Here is a 17,409-nt window from a genome sequence, read left to right as displayed (position 1 = left end):
TAAGACCCACTTTCTGTATGATCAGACCACCAAGGTTCCCGCCCTCTGCCACCAATCATTTCACACTGCACTCAACCCTTTTGAGCAAAGGGGTACATGGAGTCTGAGTGGATTATGTTCAGCGCCCCTGCAAAGTTGTTGGTACCTGTCACGGCAGAAACCCTCAAACCTGCTGGTAGAAACCTTCAATGAGGGATGCTGTCAGGCTGAAGGAGTCCTATTGTGCCTTTTTGGCCTGTGGGACCCCAGAAGCAGCTGTTGGGTACTGGCAGTCCAAATGACATGCGGCTCAGGTGGTTGTTGAGTTAAAAGCAGAGGCATGGGAGAAGTTCGGAAAGGACATGGAGAAAGAATTCTGGACAGCTTTGAAGCGATCCTGGTGAACTATCTGGCATCTCAGGAGGGGGAAGCAGTATAGCACTAGCATTGTTTATAGTGGGAATGGTGTGGACCGATGGGCAGAATACTTCAAAGACCTCCTTAATCCCACCAACATCCCTTCCATTGAGGAAGTGGAGCCCGGGGACTCTGGGTCGAGCTCTCCAATCTCTAGGGATGAGGTTGCCGAGGTGGTTAAAGGGTTCCTCGGTGGCAAGGCCCCAGTGGTGGATGAGATTCGCTCTGAGTTCATTAAGACTGTGGTTGTGGTAGGGTTGAGTTGGTTGACGCAACTCTGCAATATTGTGTGGACATTGGGGGCAGTTCCCCTGGATTGGCAGCCTGGAGTGGTGGTCCCCCTATGCAAAAAGGGGGATTGCAGAGTGTGCTCCAAATACAGAGGAGTCATGCTCTTAAGCCTCCCTGGCGGGGTCTATTCAGGGGTCCTAGAAAGGAGGGTCCGTCGGATAGTCGAACTTTGGATTCAGGAAGAGCAGAGTGGTTGGTGTCCTAACTAGATGCTGGATGCCTCCCTGGGGTAGTGTTCAGGTCTCACCTGGAGGAGGCCCAGAGGGAGACCCAGGACACTCTGGGTCATGGAACACTGTGTAGGAGTTTGCCTACACAGATTAAGTTGGTCTAGATTCTGGTGAGAGTTGGACGCTGCCAAGGCTGCCCTATGTCACCAATTCTGTTCATGACTTTCAGGGACAGAATTTCTAGACACATCCAACGTGTGGAGGGGATCCGTTTTGGTGACCTTAGGATCACATCTCTGCTTTTTGCATGTGATGTGGTCTTATTGGCTTCATCAGGTTGTGGTCTACAGCTTTCACTGGTGTGGTTCGCAGCACTCCAGTGAAGCAGCCGGAATGAGGATCAGTGCCTCCAAATCCGAGGGTCTTGAGCCAGAAAAGGGTAGAGTGTTTTCTCCAGGTTGGGGAGGGTGTCCTGACCAAAGTGGAGGAGTTTAAGTATCTCAGGATCTTTCTTACGGCCCAAGGCCTTGTGGGCCTGGGTTGCAGGTTTTTTTGTCTGTCTTTGTGCTCCTCCCCTTTGCAGGTGTTGCTGGTCTGGTTGATTTGGAGCACAGAGCATTTAAGCCTGGCTGTCTCAACCTCAACCTTCTGAGTCGCCTTTGGTGTCCACTCTGCTTCTTGATGCTTGTGGTGAATTGTTGCCAGGCCTCAGCTCCCCTCCTTTTGCACATTCGAGTTTGTCTTTGATGTTGCACTTCAACACTTTCATATGCACTCATACAACACATCCAAGCATCTGCAGTGAAGTGGAAAATGGAGCGGTCTGTCTACCACTGTAGTGGTGAAGAGAGAGCTGAGCCAAAAAGCCATCTACGTTCCTACCCTCATCTATGGTCGTGGTCTGTGGATCATGACCGAAAGAACAAGGTCGTGGATACAAGCGGCCACAATGGGTTTTCTCCATGGGATGTATAGGCTCTCCCTTACAGAGAGAAGCTCAGTCATCTGGGAATATAGCCGCTGTTCCATCATATTGAGGGGAGTCGGTCAGGATGCCTCCTGGATGACTCCTGAAGAGGTGTTCTGGGGAATGGGACCAGACCCAGTGGAAGACACAGCACACACTGGAGGGGCTAGCCCAAGCAGCTGGGAATAGGGAAGTGTGTGTTTCCTTGCTAAGGATGCTGTCTCTACTCCTGATAAGGAAAAGATAATGGATGGATGTAGTTGAAAACTGATCCAAGATAGTTTGGTTTTGGCTGGGCTGAGTCTAGCTTCACTCCACAGAGAGTCTTCACCAGGGACACAGCCACTGGCTTGATGTGTATATATGTATATATAATGCTAAGTGAATTAGTCAAGCCTAATGTTACACAAAGCAGAGGCATAACACTAAGCAATCACACCTTGAAATGAGGCTGTTTGTGTCTCACGTCATTGAAACACATTGCTGCATTACAGTGGATAACATGTGTGAGTCACTTCTAAATACGCCGTCTATTTAATTCATTATGTGTACAGACTTGAGATCCTGTCTTAGCAATGGCTTTGCCTTGGGTGTTTGGGTTGAGATGACACCACTTCTCCTTCCAGGCATCCTCACTCACTTATAATCACCAAAGATGTCAGCTGAATTTGTGTCACAGAGTGATTCCTTCTGAAAACTACAGCACCTCCTTCAGAAATGGGAGGGGAAAAAAAGACTCTCCTGAGGTAAAAATTGCAAAATCGTCACCTCTGGGGTAATACTAATGCTGTGAGGAAAAGGTGAGGAAGAACAATAGACCAGACCAGAGCCCAGTGTTAAAGTTACAGCAGTGAAAATTATTGTTAAGGTTTGGAAGAGGAATGAGGAATGAATGTCTGTGGAGTTCTTTTGTGGATGTTTTTAAACAGGTATGCATTTGTGAATTGCAATGTGTACCTATTGTGTGTCTGTGAACTGTGTGTATTTGCAAACGGTGAAAGCTAAAATGATATTTTAATAACTGTTAAAGGGAAGATTTCTTAGCTAATAGGTAAGGGCTTGCTCAGGATCCTATCAGTACTTTTTTTTCTTTCCATCCCTTGCTTTTGCCCTAATTTTAGCTCACCCAGATTTAGCTCTGTTTCATCCTTTAATCCTACTGTTTTGTTAGTGACACTGCTTGGACTATGTGGCTCAGCCCTGGCTGTCAAAGCCTGTAAGATCTCTCCCCAGGATGAGGTTATTGCCTTTTGCTCTGAGCGTCTTTATATTGAATTGCTTGTGATATAATGTTCATATTGAGTTGGTTTGTCTGTGTTTGAGCATATGTTTGATTGTGTATTTACTGTACATGGATCAAGTGAATTTGACACTCAAGGATGAACTTGACCATTCTCTTCTCTGACCTTAAATTTCATACAGCCCCTTCTTTCCGCCGTACCACCGCCGTATCCGTCCATTCCCACGGTGGGTGATAGATATCGCAGCGGAGATGGAGGATGTTAAAGTTTGTGGGCCGTAGACAGACAGCTCGGGATGAATATCTGTGGCACGGAGTAAGTGCTGGGAATTGGATGAGCCTGGCCAAGGGAAGCGTCAGCACTTTCCCTCCCATGCATTTTCTCTCAGTTGGATTGAGTCTTATTATCTGACCCTGCTCTTCTCTCAGTGACCTAATAATATTGTTTCAGTTATCCTGTCCAGCCTGTGACCCCATGACTTCATAGAAGAATGTATTAGATTAAAGGGGAAAAAGTTGGGAGTTTTTCCTCTCTTTTTTTTTTCCAAAAACGTGATTTCTTCCTGGGACATCACTGACACTTGAAAATAATGTTTCATTGTGATGTGCCAGAAACAGAGATATACTGCATATCAAAGTTTTGTTCTGCTTAAAATAGGTTTATTGTATTATTGTCTATTGAGTATATTGTAATGTTGATTGGTACCACATTTGATGACAATAAAATACATAATCAGGCACTTTTAATGTGCCAAGACAAAATTGAAAACTTCAGTCACATAATTACAGTGGTCTTTAATGACTAAAACCAAAATGTAGAGTAACATGTTGGAAATGATGAAGCAATAATGGACATTTTTGGTATTAAGAAAAAGAAAAAAAAATGCATGTATGTATTTGAGACTTTAAGACCAGCATTCGTATGTATAAACAAATTGTCTCTCACAGAAATAATTCAGATTGAAACAGATTTCTTGTTAATAGTTTATTAATCATAAACCTTTTAAAGATTTGGAGAATGACAGTAATGAATTATCTATGAACACTTACTGCGTGCCTGCATATTTAGCCGCTTTGTCAACTTCAGTTGTATGGACCAAGATCCAATGTAAATAGATTCATTTGATAATTAATCACATCTTTGCATGGTTTGAAGTACCTGAGAGCACATTTAGTTCTGTAATTGACTAAGTTTAGGTGGTAATTTTCTGTTGTACATTGAAAATACATTTAGGGTTGCAAAGACTGGGATGTCATGCACACTAAAAAAAACAAAAAAGGTTGCCTCCGTCTGACTGTATGTTATTTTTAAACCTATGATTGTAGCTGATCTATTCTCATTAACACTGTTAATCATTTTCAGCAGCTTATGTTTTTCCTCAGATGGTCAGTTTCAACCCAACAACAGTGTGGTAAGTTTTTTTTTTTTTCATCCTCCACAGCCATTTAGTTGATGAAGTAAAAATAGAGCACCTGCAGGGCTTCTGGTAGTTAATTTAAATTTTGATTTTTTTGACAATGTTCGACCTTGAATCCTTATCTGTTGAAAGAATGAGAATTAATCCATTCATCACAGGAGCAATCTTGTTTTCCTTTGGGTGCATGTCAAAGGCACCTGGCGTAGTCACAAATTACAATTTTCTCTGGCTGAAGATCCAGCCACAAATAGTGCAACAAGTAGTCATGTTCAGCAATGCCCTATCTCCAGAGGGAGGTGCGCAATCAAAACTGAAAAAAAAGAAGGCAACAGACCAGTAACAACAAAAATACAATTCACCAGATATGGTACGCTCCCAAATCAAACCACTTTACCACAGTTGCTTCAACCTCAATGGAAGTTGCAAAACAATCAATCCTAGAGCAACAGGAATAAGACAGACAGAGCTGAATTCAGTTTCACCATCATTACCTCAATGGGGGGCCACAGAAATTCCCAGAGTTTGGACTCTTATCTGGATTCATACTGAACAGCAAGACAATCTGGACCCAGCCCACAGCTTTTTAAGGCCCTACAATTTTTGCAGTGTGAAAAAAGAGATATTGATATTGGTTTCTCCACTTACCTGCCTGTCTTTGTGATGTGAGCGTCTCACGTGAGGCTCATCTCTACTTCAGACAGACGGTAGGAACATGGTCAGAGTGCAGCTCATTGTTATAACACCGTAGACATTTAGGACCTTATAAAAGCAAAAACGCTCATTCTGTATTATTTTTTTTCTTAGAGAACTGACAATCAAGAAGTTTTACAACTCTCAACATACAAACTCACCACTAAAAATCCCAATATTTCATGATTTGAATCATGGCACTTCAGAACCAGCTCTCCACCCTCACTGGATGTTTTTGGTGATGCACCTTATTTAAACAGGTGTTTATTTGAGGTATGGTTTCTGTTGATACATGTATATCATTTTTCATTTCAAAATTTGATATCTTATTTTAAAAGAGTAAACTATTTTTGGTCTTGATCACACAGTTTTACACCAACCTCATTATTTCCATTTAATCGGCTTTTGGAATGAGAAAATGATCGGTTATAGCTATCGGTTTAATAAAAAGGTCATTGTTCATCCCTAGTGATCACCAATAATATGCAGCAAAACTGAATTTAAAGCAAAACACTCTTGTAAATTTATAGCAATTCTCAACAACTCATTTCTCATTGTCATCAGCAACTGCAGTTAACATTTATTTTAACTGAATTACCATGAAATTAGCCTGTTCAAACTTGCTCTGTGAGCAAAGATCTGGGTTCAGTGTCGCCATGAATGCCCCCTTGATCGGACATGGTTTTCTGTTATTACCAGCAGAATCAGTGTGGCACTATCAGTGAATTAACATGGTTATGTAGGAGCTTGTTAGACAGCTGGGGCAAATGAAGGAGATTTGGGAAATAATCCCTTCCCAATCTGGACACCGCAGCTGGTTGTCTCAAGTCTTTCCATCCCTCACAGCACATATGCACACATTTGTGCATACACACATGCCCGGCTCTGAACTGCATGCTGGTGCCAGCAGGAAAAGTGACACATGAATGGGGATTGATGGGAACAACAAGAAGTGTATGGTGTGTTTAACTCTGTTTTTTCAAAATCTCTCTAAAGCCCCATTTATGTATAAACACGTGCTCCAGTTTCACTTGGTCTGCAGGTTATTTAGGCTCAACAATAGGGGGTTTCTCTTCTAACTCTCATCATGAAAGACCTTTTGAAAGAGAGTCAGTGTCTGCTCGACTTGAGTAAGCCCTCTTAATGTCATTTGTGTGGTTGTAATGATGCCTGTAATTGTCATCTTTGGTTTCTGGAAATCAGTGATTCTTGAGAATAGGGACAAAACAGGTCCTATGGATAAAGCACAAAATTTGAATAAAATATACACAAAATATAATTTTTTCAAATATCTGACTAAACTAACCTGGGTCATCTCAGCACAACAATGTATGTTTTCCTGGTGTTTGCTGATTATTTTTTTATTTTAAACATTGTAGTCGGTGGATGATGCCTGTAAAATCCCTTGTCCCGGAGCAGAACGCAACACATTATAATAGTTTAAAACAATTAAAGTAATACTAAAATTATATATTATGACAATTAAGTATAAGTAGTCATATAAATAATTATAAAAGTATCAATAAATTGAATTAAAAATCATTTTTGTATATTTTCCAACTCCATTGAAATGTGTCCCTAGTTTTTGTCAGACATAAAAAGAATGTAAAAAAAATCAGGCATTATTGAGGGGCACCAGAACTTCTGAGGACCCCATGACCTCTTCCTTTCTCTTCCTTTGCTAGGAGGGCTAGTTAGCTCTGGTTAGCTTATGTTATTCTTTAGTTTTTTCTTCTGTTTTATTCCTAAGTTGCTTGTCACAACCATGATGTGTCAACACCATAACTGACGATTTACAAAACTTTGATGAAATTTTGTGAAATAAAAGCTTAATTTTAGTAAACTGTAAAGATTTAATGGACCTAATGAGCTACAATATGGCCTCCTTCAGAATAACATAATATAAATTGAGGTAGTTTGGCATTTTGTCAACTCCATCAGAGTTTTTGTGACTCTTTCAGGGAAATTGTTGTCAAATCTCACTTAAATGTGCAATTAATTCATTTTAATATATTTTACAATAATTACATTACTTCACATGTACCAAGTTTTTCATTTTACTCACTAGTTTGTCACCACCTTCAGCTCTGTGTCAACTGTCAACTCCGTCAGATGTACTTTTTGTTGTTTTTTGTTTTAAATAATATTTCTTCTGTTTCTTGAGAAGCATTTGTCTGTAAAATGAGTAAAAATATCACTAATATGGTATTTTAAAAATCATTTTATATTTATTTTTGTCAGATGATGATGACAAAGTTCTGGGTCAGGTCGATTAAAAATTTAATTTTTAAAAAAATTTTGCAACTGGGAGCCTGCACCTTAGCATCTTTACATTTCCAAAACATTATTTGTCATATTTGGTTGAGAAATAATAAAAAAAAAAATTAAAACTAATTTTTTCCCTATTCTCAACAATCACTGAAATACATGTTCACAGTTTGTTGCTGTCTGTTAAATTTAATTCTTCTTTGTTCGACTGCGAACCAGATTGGCTAGGGAAAAAAAAACTAAAAACATGTTGACCTTGTCTACAGATTTAGAAAACAGAAGCATCACTGACAGGGCAGCTGTACTGCGGCAGGCAGCAGAGGCTTGAGTTCCAATCAGATTATCAGGTCAGATGGCTGTAGTTAGTTACTCAGAGCAAGTGTGTATTGTTGCTCTACTTGATGCACAGGCAGTTTTGGTGCCCATTATTAGAACTGTCTGACGCCGTAACGTGTTGCTGAGATTGCTTTCATGTGAAATAGGACTGGGCCCATTGAACGTTTTGGATATGGCAAGAAAAAAATAAAAAAAAGGAATTTGTGCAATTTGATCATCTCTAGTTCAACACCGGAAATACTTGGGTTAATCAAACCTAATATCAATTGATCCCTTCTGAACAGAAATAAAATAGTTTGAGATTTATAAAGCATTGATTTTATATGTTCCTTCTTATACTTTCTCTGGCACTCTGTTAAAAGACTCAGCAGTAGGCATGTGCAATGTGTTTGCCGTTTTTGATACTGTCTTGTCGGCACAACCGACCAGCCAGCCACTGCTCACTCTCAAAACACTGAATGTAATCTGTAGTTTGAAAAATACGTCTTACACATTAACAGAACAATAAAAATAAATGTAAAATATATTACAAGTTGTGATGTGTAGTATAATTTAATGGATGTACCGTTTCACTGGTCAATCTCTAACTGCCGTTTCCTTTTGGCCTTAAATTAGTCAACTCGATATGCCTTTCTTTTAAAAGTCGCTTAATACAAACTGCCAAATAATTTCATAGTAAAGCAATGTTGTGTTGGTGGCATCCACTTTGTTTACGCCAGCATATTTCTGTCACACCTTCTGCCACCTCTTCACGAATCCAACCCCTTCCCTCAGGCATGTAGGAACTCCAACATATCAAAGTAATCTACAACACGCAGTTTGGCTTCTGCTCCACATTTCTGAATCAATCCCCTGGATATGACCCCATCTTTCCATTTTCCACACATTGTGTTGCTTTTCTCCGTGGCGCTTATTGTTTTCTTTTGATTAATCTTCCTCCGTTCTCTCCCTGACGCACTGGTCTGAGTCAGTAGGCTTCCTGTTGGTTTTCAAAACAACCCTTCATGTCAGCCTTCCTTCCGCCCATCTCTCCCTTTCCCCTGTTCCTCCCTCGTCTTCAATTCATCACTCTGCAGTCCATTTTACAGTATCTTTCTGCCTCCTTCCTCCATCCGTTTCTCTCGCTCCATTACCTTGCTCGTTCATGTCCCCTTCATCTCCCCCTCTGCCAGTCCAACCTCCTGACATGAATTCTTTTCAACCTCTTACTGTATTTCCCTCCTCTTCGTTCCATCTCCCCTCTTGCCATTCATCTTCAGGCCCTCTGTCCACTCCCTTCCTACCACCCCACCGCTCCCCTCCCAGCTCCCCCCACCTCACCTCTCTGTCAGGCTCCTGCACCCTCCCTCCCGTTACTTCATCTGGCAGTGGAGCTACTCCACTCTTGCTGACAGTGCTGTTTGCGTGAACTGAGTGCTCAGCTTCACAGCCCCCTCGCCTCACATTGTTCCTGCCCCCTCCGCCTCTTTACCTCATCCTCCACCTCCTTCCATCCTTACTTCTTGCTTCCCCTCCTACCCAGCATCCCACTCCTCTTCTTCCCCCAGGCAGGGGAATTAACCTTCCAGCCCTGTGCTGCTGGGCTTTAATGACTGTCTGTGGGGCCAGCTTCAACCACACAACCCAAATGCTGACATCTGAGCCACACACACACCTATCTGCACTGCCTATATAAAAGTACAGACATAAATTAACCCACTGCATAGACACTGGTAGCAATGTTATCAGCATAAGTACATAGCCATCAAATGAAGACAGTTAGCTACAATGCTTCTGTATTTTTTTCTGTTATCCTTGATTTTCTTTTGCATTTTGTTTTTTAAACACACAAAGACTTCCTTGCATTTTTTTTTTTTTTAGATTTTATGTTTTCTTTTAATGAAATCTGAAAAGTGTGGTGTGAACATGTTTTCAGTCCCTTTGCACAACTAAATATTTGCTCATTCTTTCTTTAAAAAATATCCTACCAAAAGTTCTTATTTAGATTTATATTAAGGCTGTTTTATAACTTATTGAACATGCTTTGATCTAAGCCTCTAAGATTATTTAGGGAATAAAAAGTAGAAATGGCTGATAAAGGCAACATATCATGCCGTTCAGAATTTTTGTTTGTTCAAACAAACCATATACCATTTTTATTCTATTTCATTATTATGCTGCTTAGTGTTGGCATGCCACATGCAATCCCAACAAAACACAAAGCTTTTTGTTTTAATTACACAACCCCTTAAGGGAAGGGAAAGCTCAGTGTTTTCTTCTGGAAGATACTGTGATTTTGTTACATACCTGCAATACAGATAAGGAGTTTCTTGCCAATATTTTAACAGACATCACTTGATATTTTTATTGCACAGCTGAACTGCAGATGCCCCAATGTAACTGCTTAAGGGATAGACTCATAAAACATTCGGGTGGTATAGTCGGCACAGAGTCACAGCACAAGTGCAGCAGAGCATCGGATGATCAGCTGAAAGATACATGTGGAGGGGGAAACAAACATGACCTTTTAAGTTGCCTCGCCAGGAGAGCTTTCAGTAGGTTCCACTGAGCAAATGGTGGTATACTCCAGACACCATTCAGTTGGAAGTATATAATTGACAAAAGTGTTAGAGGGTCAATATTTTGGGGAAAAAAAAAAAAGAAAATCTTTTTAGACTGAATTTGACTGGTCCCTGTCTCTAGCTCTGCAGTGGAGCATATCAGCCTGGTGGTGTTCAGTGCAGAAAATACAGTTATGTGTGAAGTCTTGAATCCATTTATTATGTATAAGTGTTACAGACTGGCAGCGGTGAAGACATCCGTGTTACATCAGGAAATTTGAAGCAGTTCTGCTCCTTCCAACAAAGCACATTGTACTGCTCAGAAATGGGACCTTCTTTGATTTCTGTTTTACACATAGAAACAAAATAATCTAATAAAAAAAAACTGGAGTTTAATATGTCCTGAAATTAGAGACCAGTTCAAATGAGCAACAACAAAAGACAAATACATCTTACTTTCACAAAAAAAACAAAAAAAAACAATAATAAACCAAACTGATGAAGCGTTGTGTAAAGGATGAATTGCTCTCCTACTGTAGGAAATAATCTTGATTAACTCAGCATGAACAAGTTTGACCATCTCTAAAACTAAGCTGAATAAGAGAAACGGATTGCAAGAATACAGTGCATTACCATAGTTTTCATATTCCTCTACTCCACATTGTGTCATACTGCAGTCACAAACCTTGGCCTGTTTGACTGGGATTCAGACCAGACAAAGTGCCACATAGCTGTACCATGTAAGGTAAAAGATACATGGTTTCTAATGCCTTTAATAAATAAATGATCTGAAGGGGTTACAGCCAACCTTTCTTTATTATGCTACTTTTAAATAAAACCCAGTGCAACCAAATGCCTTCAGATCTAACCATCATCAATCCATCATCTGTAAATGGAAAGAGTATGAAATATCCATTCACCGAAAATGTCATGTAAAACAAGGAGAGTATTAATCGGAAAAGGCCCCAAGAGGTCCACCTCTGGAGGAGCTCCAGAGATTCACTAGTTGGTAGAATAATCTGATGACAGAGTAAGTATTTGTGCTGCACTACACAAATTAGGTGTTGTTTGAAGAGAGAGAAGAAGAACGACATAACAAGTCCTGTTTGCAGTTCACCATCAACCATTTCAGGAGACGCAGCAAACATATGTAACAGGATGCTCTGTTCAGATGAAATCAAATTTAAGTTGATTGGATGTAATGTGAATGAAGCCAAATACATATCACTACTTGTGAGGCTAAAGAGACTATGTCAGAGGCTACACAAGACTTCACAAGAAGAGTCTGGAAAACACATTGATGTGTTAAGAAGGTGTGTTAAAAGCCCAAACCAAAATTCAACTGGGCATCTGTGGCAAGACTTGAAAACTGATGCTCACAAAAATCAATTTTCTAATCCAGATCACTGTGGTGCTAAAAAAAATAAATAAATAAAAATAAAAATAAATAAAAAAAATCAGAGCTTGAGGTATTTTGTAGAGCATGGGCAAAAGTGTGTCTCTCCAGATGTTCAGAGCTGGTAGAAACATCTCCAAAAAGATATTCAACCGCAACTGCAGTGAGAAGTTGTACAATGTATTGACTCAGGGAAGATGAATATGAAATCCCACCACAATTTTCAGTATTAACTTGTAAGCTTTGGAAATAATATATAATTTTCCTTCCTCACCACAGCTGTACACTACTTTGTCTTGGTCTATAAAATCCCAATAAAATGAACCACAACACAAACCGGTGGTTGTAGAGTGATAAAACATAAAAGTGTTCAATGGGTATGGATACTTTTTGCAAGACATCACGCTTGTCACACACACACACACAGACTCACATGCACACGCAACCTCACTTCCATCTTCAGTTTGTGTAATATGGCNCAACTGCACTATGCTAATAGTATGCAAATGCTAATACAATTTAACTTAAAATGAAATTCACATTTTATCATTGGACACTAACAATTTAAAACCAAAAACCGATATGAAATCTGAAATTAAAGGACTTAATTTCCTAGCTAGATCTTGTCTAGCTAAACGGCACATTTTCTCAACAATCACAAATGGCAGACAACAATGATATGTAGTTAATACAATACATTGCATTGTGAAATGTTAATACTTACTGAGCAGTTTTTGGATAGTCACAGTATTCTTAGAAAAAGGTCCTGAGTGTAATTTTTGTCGACTGCGTTCCGAACACTGGGAAATCAGGCTACTTTCTGCTGTTTCAAAAACAATAGCCTCTAAAAGGAAGTAAAACTTTGATTGAATTTTAAAGTGTTTTATTACATTCAAGACATTCCATTGCTTTTTGTAATGCCAACATTGAATATTGCAGTTTTTCAGAATATCTGATTTAAATGTTGGCAGTGGCAGAGCTAGACTTTTAAAGTTCGGGGGGGTTAAAGGGGGACCAGGACTACTTCTGGGGGGGCAAAATTTTATGTGTGTGTGCACATCTATATATCTATCTATCGATCCATTTTCTTTACATCCTTGTCCTTGAAATAAATATCAAGCCTGGAAACCTAATATCGTAACGGACTGAATGTTGTGTTTTTAAAGTAATCTTTGCTCGGCTTCCGGGGCGCAGGCAGTTACCTCGGCAACAGATGTGCTTAAACGACAAAGAGACAGAGAGTAAAAAGGTAGATGTTTTGAGTTGATCGTCTTTTTGGGTTGTTGTACCGTTGTTTACCTTTGCTGTGGCTCATCACACCCGCTGTAGTTTCTGAACATTCAAACTTGGACTAATTACCTTGTTCATTTGTGAGTATACGTCACAACAAACATCAAATAGGACAACTTCATTAAGTTTTAACAAATTCTACCGCGATAATCATGTGAAATTAAATATCCCGACTTCAGAAGATTTTCCTTTACCTTTACTAGGCTCTTTGGTTTCTCCTATCAGTCTGTAGTTTCTCATATTGAGAAACTACAGACTGATGTTGCTCAACTGGCGTGTGGAATACTCCAAGGCTCGGTTTTGGGTCCACTGCTCTTCTTACTGTATTTACGTCTTTTAGGTTTTATTTCAAATTACTACAGTAATGTTTCATACCATATGTATGCTGACAATATCCAAATATCTTGTTAGTTTCGCTCCTGTGAATTTTATAAATTGACAGAACTTAGTAACTGCTTGTCTGATATCAAAATATGGTTGAATGACAACTACTTGCAGTTGAATGCAAGCAAGACGGAGATGCTTATCGCAGCTCCTGATGATAAAACTGCTGAAATCAGGAAGGAATGGATGAAAAGTGTCTTTACAGATAAGATTAATAAGGTTTTGTTCATAGGAGAGGTGATTGCTACGAAGTCACTGTCAGAAACAGAGTATTTAAACCCCTTGGATCCTTTAACTGTTTTGTTTCATGACCCTAAGCTTAAATGTATGCTATGGGCAATGTATTTAAAATAAACACAAAGGAAATTTAATTGTGAAGTTAAAGAAATATATTGAATATTTTTATAATTTATTAAAACTGAAAGGTTCTCCATTTGTCTATTGTGTACTTGGGTCAATAAGCTATCAAATTATTTTGCTGTTAATGTTTTACCTTATTGCTTCAACATCAATGCAGATCTCGAGGCTATAACATTTGCCCATTCTTCATTACAAACTAACTCTTGTTGGGAAAATTTGGATAAACAAATATATAGAGCTGTCTTAATACTGTTCTAAAACTGTTGTGTTGAATATTAACTAAATATTTGCACAAATGTTTACATCTTTAGAGTCTTTTATGCACTGTGTTTCATACTTTGTTATTAATAAATTCAAACTATGAACCCCATTTAAATCTTTTTTAACTTTATCAAAGATCAGTAAACAGACAATATGCACATATGAACAATTCCTTGATGATGGGTATTTTCACAGAATCAAAAGTCTAAACACGGAATCAATGGAGTTAATCTTTGTAGAAAAATGTCCATTTTCAGTTGGCATTGTGAATTTTTATGTTTTAAGTTGATATTGTCTTTTAAACCAACTCATTTCAAGTTCTTTCCATAACCTTCCTTATGGGGACCAGGAAGAAGGCAGAACGCGACCATATATGGAAAAGTGTGTGAATTCCAATGAGGTGCAGTACCACTCTGAGACCCTATGGGGGCAGCATCGAGTCACACACACACACACACAAACTGACGGAAAAACATGCGTTATGGGCCATTGCTAAAACTTCACCAGCACCTTTAAAATGGCTTATAAAACGATTTTAAAATGATTTCCCTTATGGGGACTTGGCTTCAGGTCCCCACGAGGGAGTAGGTCCCCATGAGGTGAGTGTGTAAACAGATTGAAGTCCCCATGAGGTGATAAAATCTAGTGCACACACCCCCACGCACACACACACACAGACTCACATGCACACACAACCTCACTTCCATCTTCAGTTTGTGTAATATGGCGTCTCTCTCTCTTTTTATCTGTGTACCTCTGACATAGAGGAAGGAGTGAGTGAAGGGGAGAGTCCCATTGGCATTCCTTAACATCTCGGTCGCTCACTTGCGTTCACAGAGCTATCTGTAGATCAGGAAGACAAAAAAGTTGCTCCTGAGCCTTGGTGTCACTCAACAGGTAAGCTACTGCTCTCTTTCACTCATGCAAATTCACAAAGCTATTAAAAGATTCAATTTTTTTAAAAGAAGAAACTCCCTCTCTGTGAGCGTCTGCCTCACGCTTTCACTCTGTGTGCTTTAGGCAGGCAGATATTTGAGTTGGTAGATGTTGAAAGGAGGTTTTGCCTCTCTTTTTTAGCTCTTTTCTTGGGAGAGCAGGTGTGGAAAAGTGTGAAGTGAAGTCATTGTATTTCAGAAAACTTAAAGGCTGTAAAGGAAAACAGACAAACCAGACAGATATTGAGTTTGGGCTCTCTTCAACACCTCAGGAATCTCAAAGACTTGACGATTGGCCTTGACAGTCACCGACAGAGCGTCTCTGGGATGTTGCAGATCATCATCTGTAGCCAACAAATCTGATATTATCATGTGCAAATACTTTTTAATAATTATTCTTTTTTGTTTTTTACATGTCCTGCTGCAGTGTTCTGGGCATACTATATGAAGAATCTAGTTCTATTCCTTCCATCTATTCAATGAGAAAGGCCGTCCTGAAGGGCCAATGAGTGCGTACAATGTATTAAGTTGGTTTAAATTTAACATACCAGTAGTCCTAATGACAAATATCATCAAAAAGCTCTTGTTTGTGTTTTCACACACTATTGTTTTCACAAAGGCCAATTCGTGTTTTAAGTAATCTGGTTTTGGTGCAAAATTTTCAAGTTCAGGTTTAACCGGTGAAACTATTTATATTTTAAATTAGAGATGATTAAAGACTCCTTTATAAAGTGAAAAAGATGCAAAAGATGATACTGATAATTTAGCTAACTGTAATAAGCCAATAGTTTCAAACATTGATTAAAATTGTGAAGTATAAAGTACTAACCTTCAAATTCAGGGCTTTGTCAACATCTTACACCAATTTATAGTCACTGTTACATACCTATAGCAGTACTTTGTGAGACAGATTATACTTGACATAAAATGTGGTGATATTCTAATGTCATGAAATATCTTGGCATGAAACTCCTTACAGCCGAGCAAGACTTTTTACAGAATACAAATTACGAGCACCTTTTCTGTTTTGAACATGATTTTGTTGATAATCAAATTTGCATCTCGAAGGCATCTAACACCATCTAACACCGTTTCAGTTTCAAGCTGGCGCGGTTCCCATGGCAGCCGTTGTAACTGTTCGCACCCAAAAGGCAAACGATGAGATTTTTTTTAAAAAAAGCCTTAGGTTGGCATTAAGATGTCAGACCACGTCTAAATTGAACTTCTGCCACACGAGGGGTAAAACTTCATTTTCTGCACGTTGACTGATTTCATGGAGTTTCGCGTTAAATTGGTCCTGGACTGAGTGCATTGAGTCGGTTGATGATGTTATGAAAGATGCCATTAAAACGAGCTACCTGTCGCGGTCACGCTGAAGGGCTCGCCTGCCTCTTATGTCCTTGTGGGGTGAGCAGGCAATTTTTTTTTTTTCTTTCTAAAGCAAATCAAATTTCAAATCAAACTTGGCAATTTGCATTTGTAAGAAGCTGGCGAAGAACAAGGTCAAAGGAAAAAAAAAACTGCAGTGTGAAGAGCTCTTTTGGCAAAATCTTTTTCTTTTATTTAAAGAAAAATTGAATAACCATTCCATCCACTACTTATCTAATCTCAATCTGAATGACAAGTAACACTTATTCCGTAAATGTTACACCGTCAGAGACTTCTCATGCAAAGTAAACAAACTCGCGCCATTTAATGAACATTCTTGGGACTCGCTGTATTTTTAAAGCAATTAAGGAGGTTGTTTAACTAGGTAATGGGAATGTGGGGAGGTCAGACAGGCCATGTCAGCTTTCATTAAGAGTCCCAATGAAAATGGTGACTCATGAGGCTAGCAGCAGCCTTTCTGTGTGTTGGACTAACATTTCCCTTTCTCACAGTAAAGATTTGATGTTTAAGCTCTGAATCCCAAAGGAAGGAATGATATTTTGGATTTTTAATTGTGCGGTGAAATCACTCACTTATGAAAAGAAAAGTAGCACATTGCAGTCCATGTGAAAGAAAGAGAACAAATGGAATGATAAAATAAAAACCATTTGTGTTTACCCACATGTGGCAGAGATAAAGAGAGAATGGACATTTTCAACCTCACAGAGGATTGTCTGTTCATTTAAGGAGGATATAATTGGCTTGGTGTGCTCTAAGAGTATAGTGGAGGCTGTGAAATGCACAAAATGTTTTGAGAGCAAATAATAATTGAGTGCAAGTTAAGTCTTATCAAAGTCTGTTGGAGTGCAACTAATCGACGGGGGAGATGCGTCAAAGAGCAGTTGCCACCAATTCATTTTGCCTATTCAGTTGAGAAAATATTTAGTTTTCAATTAAGTTAATCACTATTATTTGTTCCACTATTGCAGCTGATAAATTGAAGCGATTACCCGCTGAACTTAAAATCCACCAACCTCTCCAAGCTCTCCTTCAGGTCAAGAAAGTTTGTCTGTACTTGAAAAAGCATATATACTGTGTG

At 39.2% G+C, this 17,409-nt stretch overlaps 1 protein-coding gene across 1 annotated transcript in view; it reads left to right on the top strand.

Moving 5' to 3' along the window:
- The first annotated feature begins 14,801 nt into the window (after positions 1–14,801).
- The window catches only part of nphs1 (NPHS1 adhesion molecule, nephrin), a 58,597-nt gene continuing 55,989 nt past the window's right edge, over positions 14,802–17,409 (top strand). Inside the window, exon 1 of the mRNA XM_016675002.1 lies at positions 14,802–14,904. The gene's annotated coding sequence lies outside the window, so the exon portion shown is untranslated. The remainder of the gene's footprint in view (positions 14,905–17,409) is intronic.

This window comes from Poecilia formosa, unplaced genomic scaffold (genome assembly GCF_000485575.1).
Source record: "Poecilia formosa unplaced genomic scaffold, Poecilia_formosa-5.1.2 Scaffold105, whole genome shotgun sequence".
In the NCBI taxonomy this organism is placed as follows: Eukaryota; Metazoa; Chordata; class Actinopteri; order Cyprinodontiformes; family Poeciliidae; genus Poecilia; species Poecilia formosa.
The sequence above is the reverse complement of the archived record's forward strand: the minus strand, read 5'-3'. Positions and strand labels throughout refer to the sequence as shown.